Source organism: Chlorocebus sabaeus, chromosome 13, assembly GCF_047675955.1.
Source record: "Chlorocebus sabaeus isolate Y175 chromosome 13, mChlSab1.0.hap1, whole genome shotgun sequence".
Classification (NCBI taxonomy): domain Eukaryota; kingdom Metazoa; phylum Chordata; class Mammalia; order Primates; family Cercopithecidae; genus Chlorocebus; species Chlorocebus sabaeus.
Genome location: NC_132916.1, coordinates 65,139,423 through 65,153,052, shown reverse-complemented (window position 1 = coordinate 65,153,052; position 13,630 = coordinate 65,139,423). Strand labels below are relative to the sequence as shown.

The following is a 13,630-nucleotide window of genomic DNA, read 5'->3' as shown; positions in this document are numbered from 1 at the left end:
TCTAAGACTGTTAATTTTAATGAATTAAATTTTCAAATGAATTGTCATTCAAACCCGTTAGCATTTATAAAGTTCTTAGGACCACCCCTGACACATAAGAAGTGTGATATGGTTTGGCTCTGTGTCCTTACTCAAATCCCATCTCAATTGCAATCCCCACTTCTCAGGGGAGGTGCCTGGTGGGAGGTGATTGGAACAAGAGAGTGGACTTCCCTCTTGCTGTTCTCAAGACAGTGAGTGAGTTCTCACGAGATCTGGTTGTTTGAAAGTATGTAGAACTTCCCCCGTCACTCCCTCTCTCTCATGCTCCACCATGGTAAGACATGCTTGCTTCCCCTTCACCTTGCTCCATGATTGTAAGTTTCCTGAGGCTTACCAGTCATACTTTCTGTAAAGCCTGCAGAACTGCGAGTCAACTAAATCTCTTTTCTTCATAAATCACCCACTCTCAGATAGTTCTTTATAGCAGTGTGAAAACACACTAATACAGAACACTGGTACCACGAGAGTGGGGCACTGCTATGAAGATACCTGAATATGTGGAAGCAATTTTGGAACTGGGTAAGGGGCAGAGGTTGGAACAGTTGGGGGACTTAGAAGAAGACAGGAAGATGTAGGAAAGTTTAGAACTTTCTAGAGACTTGTTGAATGGTTTTGACCAAAATGCTGATAGTGATATGGACAATGAAATGCAGACTGAGGTGGTCTCAGATGGAGATGAGGAACTCATTGGGAACTCTTATACACTTTAGCAGAGATTGGTGGTATTTTGATCCTGCCTTAGAGATCTGTGGAACTTTGAACTTGAAAGATGATTTATGGTATATGGCAGAAAAAATTTCTAAGCAGCAAAGCATTCAAGAGGTGACCTGGATTATTCTGAAAGTGTTCAGTTTTATGCATTCAAAAAGACACTGTTTGACACTGGAACTTATGTTTAAAAAGGAAGCAGATCATAAAAATTTGGAAAATTTGCAGTCTGACCATGTGGCAGAAAACAAAAATCCACTTTCTGGGGAGAAATTCAAGCTGCTGCAGAAATTTGCATAAGCAAAGAGGAGCCAAATGTTAATCTCTAAGACAATGGTGAAAATGTCTCTGGGGCATGTCAGAGACTTTTTTGGAAGCCCTTTGCATCACAAGCCCAAAGGCCTAGGAGGCAAAAATGGTTTTATGGGCCAAACCTAGGGCACTGCTGCTCTGTGTAACCTTGGGACACAGCACCCTGAGTCCTATCCACTCTAGCTATAACCCTGGCTAAAAGAGGCTGAAGTAGAGCTTGGCCATAGCTTCAGAGGGTGCAAGGAAGCTTTGGCAGGTTCCATGTGTTGTTGAGCCTGTGGGTGTGTGGAAGGCAGGAACTGAGGTTTGGGAACCTTTGCCTAGATTTTAGAGGATGTATGGAAACACCTGGATGTACAGGCAGAAGTGTGCTGCAGGGATGGAGCCCTCATGGAGAACCTCTACTAGGGCAGTGCAGAGGGGAAACGTGGGATTGGAGCCCCCACCCAGAATCCTCACTGGGGCACTGCCTAGCAGAGCTGTGAGAAGGAGGTCACAGTCATCCAGACCCCAGAATCTTAGATCCACTGACAGCTTTCACTGTGTGCCTGGAAAATCCCCTGGCACTCAACACCAGCCTGTGAAAGCAGCCATGGGGGCAGTACCCTGTAGAACCACAGTGGTGGAGCTTCTCAAGTCCATGGGAGCCCACGCTTTGCATCAACGTACCTTGAATGTGAGACACGGTGTCAAAGAAGATTATTTTAGAGCATTAAGATTTAATGACTGCCCAGCTGGGCTTTGGACTTACATGGGACCTGTAGTCCCTTTGTTTTGGCCAATTTCTTCTACTGGGAATGGAAGCATTTACTCAATTCCTGTACCCCCACCGTATCTTGGAAATAACTAACTTGTTTTTGATTTTACAGGCTCATAGGCAGAATAGACTTGTCTTGTCTCAGATGAGACTTTGGACTTGGACTTTCAGGTTAATGCTAGAATGAGTTAAGACTTTGGGGGACTGTTGAGAAGACATAATTATGTTCTGTAATGTGAGAAGGATATGAGAATTGGGAGGGACTGGGGGAGATGAGATGGTTTGTCTCTGTGTCCCCATCCAAATCTCACCTCAAATTGTAATCCCCAAGTGTTGGGGGAGGGGCCTGGTGGGAGGTGAATGAATCATGGGGTTGGACTTCCCCCTTGCTCCTCTCTTGATAGTAAATTAATTCTCACAAGATCTGGTTGAAAGTGTGTGGCACTTCGCCCTTTACTTTCTCTCTCTCATTCTGTCATGTAAGACATGCTAGCTTCTCCTTCCCCTTCTGTCATAATTGTAAGTTTCCTGAGGCCTCCCAGTTCAGTCATGCTTCCTGTTAAGTCTGCAGAACTGTGAATCAATTGAACCTCTTTTCTTCATAAATTACCCAATCTCAGGTAGTTCTTTTTTTTTTTTTTTTTTTTTTACTTTTTTAATTTATTTATTATTATTAAACTTCAAGGTAGTTCTTTATAGCAGTGTGAAAACAGATTAATACAAAGTGCTATATAGAAGTCTTCCAAACAAACAAACAATGCCATCCATGTATTTATGTTTTGCCTTCTCTTTCCAGTCTGAAACAAATTATATTTTCAAATATTTTCTGTTTCTATATGAAAGAGTTTTAACTTATACTTGATGTTATTTGTGTGTTATGTTAAAATTATGTTTAACTTTTGGCACAAAGATACTTCAGTTTCTGCTTAAGCTTTACCATGCATATAATAATTGCTCTTTCAAACTGCAATACCACATTACACAAGAGGTTTATATTTAAGGATATAGTACAGCCTTCACAAACTGGCTTGTAAGAGGTGATTTTTACCCTTTATTATCAACTCAGTTTTCAATGGCATCATGTTGGTAGCTTACAATCGGCCACAGTAGAAGTATTTATACCATTCAAACTGGCAGATTCTGCAAATCATGACTCTTTCGAGTTCTCCCTCTTGTGATGATGCTCTCTTTTGTGCACAGTGTGTCTCACTCACTCTCTCTCAGTTTTTTTCCTAGAGAGCCAGTTGTTAAATATTCACAAATACATCCCTATTAAACACAGTTTTCAAATCCTTAAAAAAAAAAAAAAAAAAAAAAAGAGGTTACTACATGAGAAAATTAAGATATGACAAATAAAAAGATACTATTTGTTATATAATAATGTAATGTCAAAGAAAATACATTATTTCAGGGTCTTGTCTTCATCCAGAAATTTACAAGCTACCTAACAAATTTGAGTCACAAAGTACTTGTTAAATAAATGATACAATTTGAAAACAATAGATACTTTAGCTAGACTAATAATTGCTAACTTTTGCTGAGTATTTACTGGATACTAGACACTATTTCAATTAACTGACAGAATTCTCAGGAAAAATAGCATGAATTAAACATGAGTGTCTTTGTTCTACATACATAAAAATTGAGTAACAAAATTTTTAAATTTTATTATGAACCAAATTTGTAATTGAAATTACTGAATAAATGCTTAATTTATAATTCAATATACTTCAAGTGGGACTCAGATATCTGACTTTCCTTGAAAAATTGGAATATCTGGTTATAACACACTTTATAGCATGGCAAATCCACCTGAAGCTTAGATGATTTACAGGACACATTCTTGTTTTGATGTATTAGCTCTTTAGTCTACCACTTTAGTCTACCTCACTACAGTTTTATACCGAGTTAATTTATCTCACTTTTAAAAATTATCTGGTCTCCATAAACAGTTGAAGTTATGATTGTTGAAGCAATACTTTAAACCTACTTCAAAGCATGTGCTCTCAACCAATATCATATAATGTAGAAAAAGAAAGGTCTTTTAGTTTATTTTTATTGCTTTTTTATAAAATAAAAAGTTACCACTACATATGATTGTAATATGATATGTATGGTATTATATATGATATATATGTATACATATGATACAGATTGATGATAATACATATTTTATGTATATATATTTGGCTTCATATATATGTGTTAATCTATAATAGTACACACATAATTTTATAACTAACACGTATGGATGAAAAATTCCATAATTTTACAACTAACACAAAGTGCTCCCAATAATGCTCTCAAATAGACTTAGAAGGCATCATTTTGGTCAAATGCATTTCCATCCTGGCACCTGCTGCCTAATTAAGCAACTAGCTTCTATTGAAATTTGGACTTTCAATTTAATCCCTCAGTCCGGGATTCTTATGTCTGATGTTGCTATTCCATTTTCTGAATTAACTTACCTGCTCTGACATAGATCAAATCAAATCCATGTTTCTATTATGCACATGAATATTAGAAAGCAAATACTATGATAATGATATTGATGTTACTTGTTATGAAACAAATGTTATACAGACAGCCAGCTCCATTTTCATTTCCAGCAAATACAGAAGGGAAGGTAAAATGATGTCATTGATATATGAAGATTCTTAGCCAGGATTTCCACAGGGTGAGAACGGAGGTCCTTATACAAGACAGAACTCCCACACAATAGACACAGTATCTCTGAGTTAAAATGCCTAGTGTAGCTTCTGACTTCTGCAGTTTTGTCTGCCCATGACCCACAAGAAAATACTGTGGGCTGGGTATTTTGGAGGAGAGAAACCTCAGCCTTTCTTCTGCCCATGACGATTTTCCAAGGATACTCCTCAACTTTATCCTCTTATGGGAGGAAAGGAGGATCAGAAAAGGAGTGAAGAGGAAGGTTTTTGTGTACTTTAAATTCACCGAGAAAGATTCAGCTCTGTAGCCAAGCACAAAGAAATTTTCTATATATTTAAGCTTAAGCTCAAAGAGAAGAAATTAAGAGATTTTTCTTACTATAACACATTTGTGTTGTATTATAATACAGCAACGAGACTTTATCAGTGCCAAACATCACTAAACTGTTTTGACATCACTATTAAGATTGGTCAGTTTTACCTCCTGGAGACCTAAAACTTAGAGTTTAATAACACTGGCTAAGCAGAGCTAAGGGGTAAAGGAAGTCTGTTGTGCAGAAAAGGCAAAAATTGCTCAAGTTTGCTGTGACTAAAGAGACAAAATGGAATCATTCTCAGAGATTCAGGAAATCATGGACATTAGAGTTATGTCCTGAGGCTAGGTTAAGAGAAAGTGTTTTAACAGAAGCATTCAAAAATATGTAAATTGCAATACCTTTTATTTTTAATTCCCTATTGTTCTCTATGTATGTGAAAGCTGGACTTGGATTCAGAGAGTGTTATTTATAGCCATGAGTCATCAGGGCCCTGAAACCGTTAACACTTATCCAACAGTGAGGAAGGCACCAGAGAGAATCTGATTTCCAAAAAATAATGACTCATTCTAAAATTCTGTTATAAATATATTACCAAATAACATGTTATAATAAGTGACATCCACTTTATTCCTTCTGACCCCCACACACACATTTACACATCAACTAGATAAAATAATAGTAATACAATTTTTATCCATTTCTTGTCTTAATATTTACCAGAACATCTAGATGTCATAAATGGCCAACAGGAATGTCTATCTGCTTATGAGGCTCCATTAAAGTTGAGTACTAGAAATACAAAGGAGGTCACAACATTTAGCAATACAGCTTCTAGCAGAAAAGAAACAGAGTGACTGAAGGGAATATTCTGTTTTGCTTATGAAGTAATATGATACACTTTAATCCTACCTGATTCTCTTTTCTCTAAATTACATGCTCTTATTTACACCCACCCACACAAACTCTCTACTTAGAAACTATTCTAATGCTACTAAGTTACTAATATCTTAAATTTTCCTTATTCTATAAAATGCCATTTCATAATATTTAAGATAACTACATTAATCCTGATGTGACATGCTGATTAGTTACTTAAAGCCACAGAAAAAATAAAAGTATAAATAGTAAGGTAATACTACTTATTAATAAAAAATAAGTCCCAATGAACTTCACGTTTGTATCAGATTATTTTTGACAGTAGGATTACAAGTAGAGTATCAATTATTAAAAACTTATTTGTGTAAGAGTTAGGTATCCAAAAAAAAAGTAACAAAATACAATCATTACTGGATGGTTATTTACTATTATGTCAATCTGCTTTGTAAAGGGCTGATACGACAATTGCCTTGCTCGTGGCATTTCTCTACTATTAGTGATGGACTCATATGACATAGGTAGGCTGCTATTTCCTCATTCCCAACACTAACAGGATATAGGATATAACAGAATACAGAACAACAGAAATAAAAACTAAGATCCTAGGCAAATGTTTCCATGAGGGTAAAGAATAAAATAAAATTGAAAATATCACTCAATGTTTTTTTCAGTTACAGGAGATAAGGGCTTGCATGTAATTGCAAAAAGAAAGAAAACAATATAATGTAATAAATGTCACTTTTTGTATTTGCTACCAGAAAGCATAATGAAAAAATGGGATTTTAATTATAATCAGCTCACTGTACACTCACTACATATACCCTCTCAACTTCATTCACAGACGCTCATTCACTGCATTCAGCTCTTTTTATTTTTCTATACTTTTTTCTTTTTCATGGCATTTTAATCTCTATATCAACAGTGAAATTTTTTAAAGTGGTCAGGATACAAATAAAATAAGTGAGCATATTCATTAACAAAAGCATCAATAAATACATGTTATGTATCGAATGTAGTAATTACAATAAAATAACAAATATTAACTGAGTGTATATTATATACCATTGTTCTATAATACTTATGCATATTAACTCACTCAAATCTTACAAAAATCCTATGTAATAGATACAGTTTTTGCTCCTGTTCTGTAGATGAGGCAAGAGAGCAATTTGCTGAGTTAGTAGATACTGAGACCAGGATTTTTGTACAGTCTGACCCCAGGACCAGCTTTCTTAGTCCCTCTGCTATGCTGCCTCCTGACTTCAAAGGGGCTTTATAAGCTGATCGTATTTTTACATACACAGCAAAATTAAAACTTGTTTTCTTTTTTTACGTATCTATACAGCTGTATTAAAAGCAGTCCAATAAATTGATTAAATTAAGGACAAATATCTTTTTATTGAGCTTGGTATCTTTTAATTTGGTAAATATCTTTAAGAATCCAATCTAAGGTTTTATTTTGTTTTTAAATGAATGAACAAAAAGAGAAACAACCTGAAAATGAAGCATTATGACATGGAGGAAAATTGATACACATATTTTGTTTTTGCAAATGTCTTAAGTATTGTATAACTTTTGCTCATTTGTGGTACCTAGGTTTTGTTAGCTAAAAAATGAACAAAACAATTAATTTACTAACTAACACATAACAAAGTTATCAATGCCACCCTTAAATATTTGGATCAACTACAGAACATGTAGACTTATCCAATTCTGAGAACAGAAAATTAGCATGCCCTCTAAGCACCTTCCCAGGTAGTCCTTGGAACTGTCATATCTGGAGTCAGAGAGCTCTGTTGCATTATCAGTGAGTCGAGTCACAACCAAGAGATGAGTGGAATTAGTTAGTATGATAGGATTAAGGAGGATAATTAAAGGACATACAAAATCAATACAATATGTACAGTGTTATATGGAAAAGGTCAGTATAGAACAACTAAGAACCAGTGGAACAGAATATCTACAAGCAGGGTGTTGGGCAAAGGAATCAACAGAGAAAACAACCTAGAAAGAAAGGTGGAGGTATCAGAAGAAATTATAAACATTATATATCTGATTACAAAATTGCATTTTGGGCAGCAAGCATAAAATATTGCTTAATCTCATTGACAGATTCAGTCTTTAACTGTAAGGTCAGAAATATTTTGACTGTGATTCTGATCATTATTTTGCAGCTCTCATTTGAGTATTCAGATGAGTGAATCACACACACTATGCTGCACAAACTTTCATCAGTTTCTTTATTTCTTGCCCATGTTTAAGGCTAATGTATTTGTATCTAAAGAGACCATGTAGAACAATGTGGCAAAAAGTTCTTGTTACAGGTTATTAATAAGTCCCCTTTTAACTCTACCTAAAGGCATAAACACAATATTAATGATGAGAAAACAATAAAGTGATATGATGTATCACTAATATGATAGAAAATTAAATTGTAAAATTTTTATATACCATTAAAAGGATTTAATATAATGAAATATTTATGGAAGATTAAGCAGTGTCTGTAATGCCTCTGGATAAGAGCAGTGTGGTATTTCAAGCTTATAAAAAACATTGTAGATACATCACACATGATTCCTGCATTGGAAAGTTTATAGCCTAAAAAGGAATATTTGTTACCTCATATTACCATTATCAGAAAATATTGAAGGTGCAAGATATTTAGGGATTTATATATTTCCATTAAGAGTGTTATTAAGCAGTGCTTCAAATTCAAAATCTTCTATAGGTTTGGAGTAGAAACATGTACTATTATTTCATATTTACCTGTGTATAATTTATGAATACATTTACATGTATTTTACAATTGATGCTCTTTGAAATTTTGAATATTAAGACTCAATTGGTGAATGCATTTCAATATGATAATAAGCCAAAATGACTTTAGAGGTAAACTTAAAGTGTATAATTAACTTAATAAAATAGTATTAGAAACAAATAGATAATTTACACTAAGAATCATTAGGCCAGGTGCAGTGGCTTATGCCTGTAATCCCAGCACTTTGGGAGGCCAACGCAGGCGGATCACAAGGTCAGGAGTTCGAGACCAGCCTGGCCAACATGGTGAAACCTTGTCTCTACTAAAAATCAAAAATTAGCCAGGTGTGGGGGCACACGCCTGTAATCCCAGCTCCTCAAGGGGCTGAGGAAGAAGAATCACTTGAATCCAGGAGGCAGAGGTTGGAGTGAGCCAAGATTGCATGACTTCACTCCAGCCTAGGTGTCAGAGCGAGACTCCATCTAAGAAAAGAAAGAAGGAAGGAAGGAAGGAAGGAAGGAAGGAAGGAAGGAAGGAAGGAAGGAAGGAAGGAAGGAAGGAAAGAAAGAAAGAAAGAAAGAAAGAAAGAAAGAAAGAAAGAAAGAAAGAAAGAAAGAAAGAAAGAAAGAGAGAGAGAGAGAAAGAGAGAGAGAGAAAGAAAGAAAGAAAGAAAGAAAGGAAAGAAAGAAAGAAAGAAAGAAAGAAAGAAAGAAAGAAAGAAAGAAAGAAAGAAAGAAAGAAAGAAAGAGAGAGAGAGAGAAAGAAAGAAACGAAGGAAGGAGAGAAAGAGAGAAAGAGAAAGCAAGAAAGAAGGAGAGAGAGAGAGAAAGAAAGAGAGAGAGAAAGAAAGAATTTCACATATTTAATTGATTATTAAATGAATTTATTTAAGGATGGACACATGCTTTTTAGGGAGTTTCTTCCTATAAAGATTATTTTTACTTTGTTTCTTTTAAGTCTAGTGATGGCTCTTAGTTTTTCCCTAAGTGAAACCATAGGATTTTCCAAGTTACACCTTTATTTTATGTGCAATCTTTCACTGTCTTCTTCAAAGAAAGCAATATATGTAACCAAATAAAAATCCATTAGTTAGTTTTTAGGACAAGTGACATGCCTGCTCTTCTGTGCTGTCCATTTAGTTGCAGCTGTAGATACCACAAAACCTCACAGGAACATACTCCAAACTTTTAATTTATAAAAGCAGTAGTCTATGAAAATAATAGGTTTTGTAGATTCTGAGAAGCCACTGACAACTTTTCACAATCATTTTGATTAAGTTATCAAACCCACTGGACTTTCTTAGGAGCACCAATAAATTTCTTCTGGACCTCTTGAGTTCCCTTCTCATTCCTGAATCCTGTCAAGATTGCGTGGTGTACCCAGTTAAAACCTGCTGTGACTGTTCCGTGGGAGAATAGCATGGATTTTATGACATCTGTGAAGCGTAGTACTACTTTCTACAATTAGTACAGCTGTTGAATTAACTGAAGAATCAATCGAATAACTCATGTGGGGACTGCTGAATTAAAATTTTGTCTCTCACAGTGGTTCGTCTCTACCTCTGATGCCTGCTTATTTGGTACTGAAGAAGTTACCATGTTTCACAACAGTTTAACATCCTCAAGGGCAAATATAACTGTGGAATGGTAGAGTTGGGAATAAAAGTAATATGTACTAACATGTGATTCTCTTTGGTAAGGGCATGCAGAGGCTACCAGTATTTGAAACACAAGAGTCCTTTTTATCAACCTCTGCTCCAGCTGTTCCCCACAATCAGACAGCTGTAGACAATTGAAATTTTTGATCCTTAAGAAGAAAGACACAGAGAATGTGATTACATATCTGTTTTTATCCATCATTGAGAAATACGGCTCCCTACCCCAGACCCACTTTTCCATTTAATAATCAAATAGGAAACCTGTAAAACTTTGTATTTATATGTAATTTAAACCCTAACCTGGAGAGGTTAGACAGTGAGTGCTTAATCCGACAAGGAATAATATGCTACATGGCAATGGTTACATAGGAAAAAATAATTACACATAGACGTCAGAGATCAATTTTATAGCCGCTTCACCAATTAAAATTTAAATTCGTGAATTCCACTGAAATCCAAAAGGTATTGCAAGTTTGTCATAAAGTTGTTTTACCATCAAACATTTTATTTTGTCATTTCGTTAACACCAACTAATAATGATAATATGAATAATAGGTAAATAATAATGATGATAAATACTAACATTTCTTGAGGAATTAATAAAAGGGAGGCAACATACTAAACAATTTGCCTGTGTTATCACATCTCTACCTCTTTTTAACCCATTTTAACTCCTTTTCTGACATGAGAAGATCAAGTCCTAGTGATACAGGTGGATCAAGACTAAGGTGGTATTTGAAGCCAGATGACCTTACTCTAAAATCCTGGAATTTTAACCATTATACCACACTGTTTCCCAGTTATTTTCTTATACCTATTATATAATTGATCCAGTTATATACATAAAACTTTTTTAATTTTTTTTTTTTGTAATTTTCTTTTTCTTCTTTTTCTTTTCTTTTTTTTTTTTCTTAAAAAAAAAAAAAAAAAACAAGAGAGAATGGGAACTCTTGAGTTGCTTGGCATGGCATGGCATCTTAGCCCTGCTACACAAAAGGACTGTTTACAGTCACAAAATGTGTGGCCTTTCCAGAATTTCTTCCAAGACAAGGGAGTAATTGACAAATTTCCTGTAAATCTTTTGCTCACTGTAATTCATGACCATTTATCTTCTTTGATGTCCATAGCTCCCTTATATCAAGAATATCAGGCCCCAGAACCTTGCATATTTCCATCTCCAATGTCACAAACATTCGCTGGAAAATTTCCTCTAAGATCCATTATTTTTAAAATGTTTTTGAGTTTATATTAACTCCCAAGGCAAAGGGTAAATTATTCTACTATTTCTATATTTGAATATTTACAAAAATTATTTAAAGAAAGGTATATTTTTTTTCTCCAAATCTTTGGCAACCTTATAAAATGACGCTTGGTGTGTTTAATACACAAAAACCTCATTTATATTACCTTTCTCAGGCTTGAAGTACCCACAATTTTTATGAGAAAAGAGAAAAGATTTGAGGAAAAAAGAGATTATATAATTCCCTATGGGAATGTTCCAGATGGCAAGACATATCACATGCAAATTCTTTTTTAATATGTATTCCTTCATGCTGTTTCTTAAGGAAATAATGTTTTTGATAACTGGAAAAAAAATAATTTTACCCTTTATGTCTATCTACATTTGGCTATACTGTGTAGTGCAGAAGCCAGGAAGCTGAGGTCCTTGGCAAAATTGGCCTACTTCATACTTTGCCTGAGCCATGAAGATGAATCTGACCCTATCCTCCTCCATTCTACTAACCCTTCACTTTTTCTGAACTATCCTCATGTTTCTTACACTCCTTACTTTCAAATTTCTAGTAATTAATACTTTCTCACCCCTTTCCTGTCCCATAAATTACTCGTTCATGTGATTTTAAGTTAACTTTCCTTTTTCTATTTTTTATTGTTAATTTTTTTTTCTTGAGAAAGTGTTGCCTCTCTGTATCAAAATAATATTTAAATATCAGCAAGTAAGTTGTGAATGAGTATTCCATATAAGCAGATACACATATTTGCTTTCTGATAAGCCAAGTCACACATACTCAAAAACACTTACTGAAAAAATGAAGTGATTTGAAATGAAATGAAAAATGCAGTTTGGGGTGCTAGAAAGGTGGTTCTAAGACTTACTGGTCCATTTAAAGATCCTGAAGAAATGGAATTTGAAATTGATTTTACAATTGGTTAAAAGGAATGACTCAGCTTTTATTTTTTTGAAAACATTGAGCTGACACTGTCACTTAATTATCTGTGGTTGTTATGTAGATTTCATGCAATATCATCATTAAAAGAATGTTAAAACATTTTAAACTCAAAGCTTTATATAATTGTGTTATTTAAAAAATTTTTCAGGTGAAGAAAATAGTTTCTTATTAAGACGTGGTTTTTATACATACAGATTAAAGGTTATTTTCTAGTCATTTCCTCTGTTTATTATGAAAGGTACAAAAATATACACAAATTGAAAAGAATATGATAAATCTCCATGTGGTCACAATCCGATGTTTACAATTATCAATTCATGGTCAATTTTCTACATATATAGTTCCCTAAGAAAGATTATTATGAAGCAAAGAACAGCCATTGGAACATGATTATTTGTCTATATTTCAGTATATAATTCTACAAAATTGGGGCCCTTTTTATAAAAATAACATTTAATCATTATCTCATCTAAGATAAATTAACACTAATTACTTCAACATCACCAGTTATCTAATTAATATTCAAATTTTCTCAATTGTATCATAATTTGTATTACAGTTTGTTTGATCAGAACTCAAATAAGGTCCATATGCAGCAACAGATAGGTACATCTTAGTCTTATTTAATTGCTAAGTTCTCATTTCATTTCATCTATTTTTTATTTCAAGATTTTTGCTCTTATTGTTAAAAATAAACAAGGTTATTGAATCAATTTCTATACTTTTGATATTATTTATTTCAGATGTATTTAAAAATACTAGGCAAATAAAGCATATTTTTGGAAAACAGCTTAGTACAACACCTGCCACTTGATGACCATTCAAAGTATATCCCGCTGCAGTAATTCTAAACCAAAGGCAGATCCACAGCTGACCGTCCTTCTCTGGAGAGTGGCATTCATGGCAGTCATAGTGGCAGAATTCACATTTTGAATCGTGTCCCTCCAACAGATATAATGAAATCCTAACCTTTGATACCTGTGAACATGACCTTATTTGGCAATAGTGTCTTTGCAGATGTAATCAAGTTATATGAAGGTCATACCTATTTAGGATGAGCCTTAGTCCAAGACGACTGGTGGCCTTATAAGAAGAGAAAACAGAGGAACAGACTGAGACACACAGGGAGAATGTCACATGATGACAGAGGTAGAAATTAGAGTGACGTTTTTACCTGTCAAGAGGTGCCAAGCATTGCCAGCAAAACTAGAAGCCAAGAGAGAGCCATAGAATGGATTATACCTTAGAGCCTTCAGAAAGGACACCCTGCCTACACCTCAACTATTGACTTCTAGCCTCCAGAACTGTGAGAGAATAAATATTGTTTAAGCTACACTGCTTGTAG

General features: G+C 34.6%; 1 long non-coding RNA gene across 1 annotated transcript in view; it reads right to left on the bottom strand.

Moving 5' to 3' along the window:
- Window positions 1-2,820: 2,820 nt before the first annotated feature.
- The window catches only part of LOC140713253 (uncharacterized), a 30,043-nt gene continuing 19,233 nt past the window's right edge, over window positions 2,821-13,630 (bottom strand). Inside the window, exons 3-4 of the long non-coding RNA XR_012095146.1 lie at window positions 5,523-5,594; window positions 2,821-3,111 (exon numbers count right to left, since the gene is read on the bottom strand). This is a non-coding gene — a long non-coding RNA (uncharacterized lncRNA). The remainder of the gene's footprint in view (window positions 3,112-5,522; window positions 5,595-13,630) is intronic.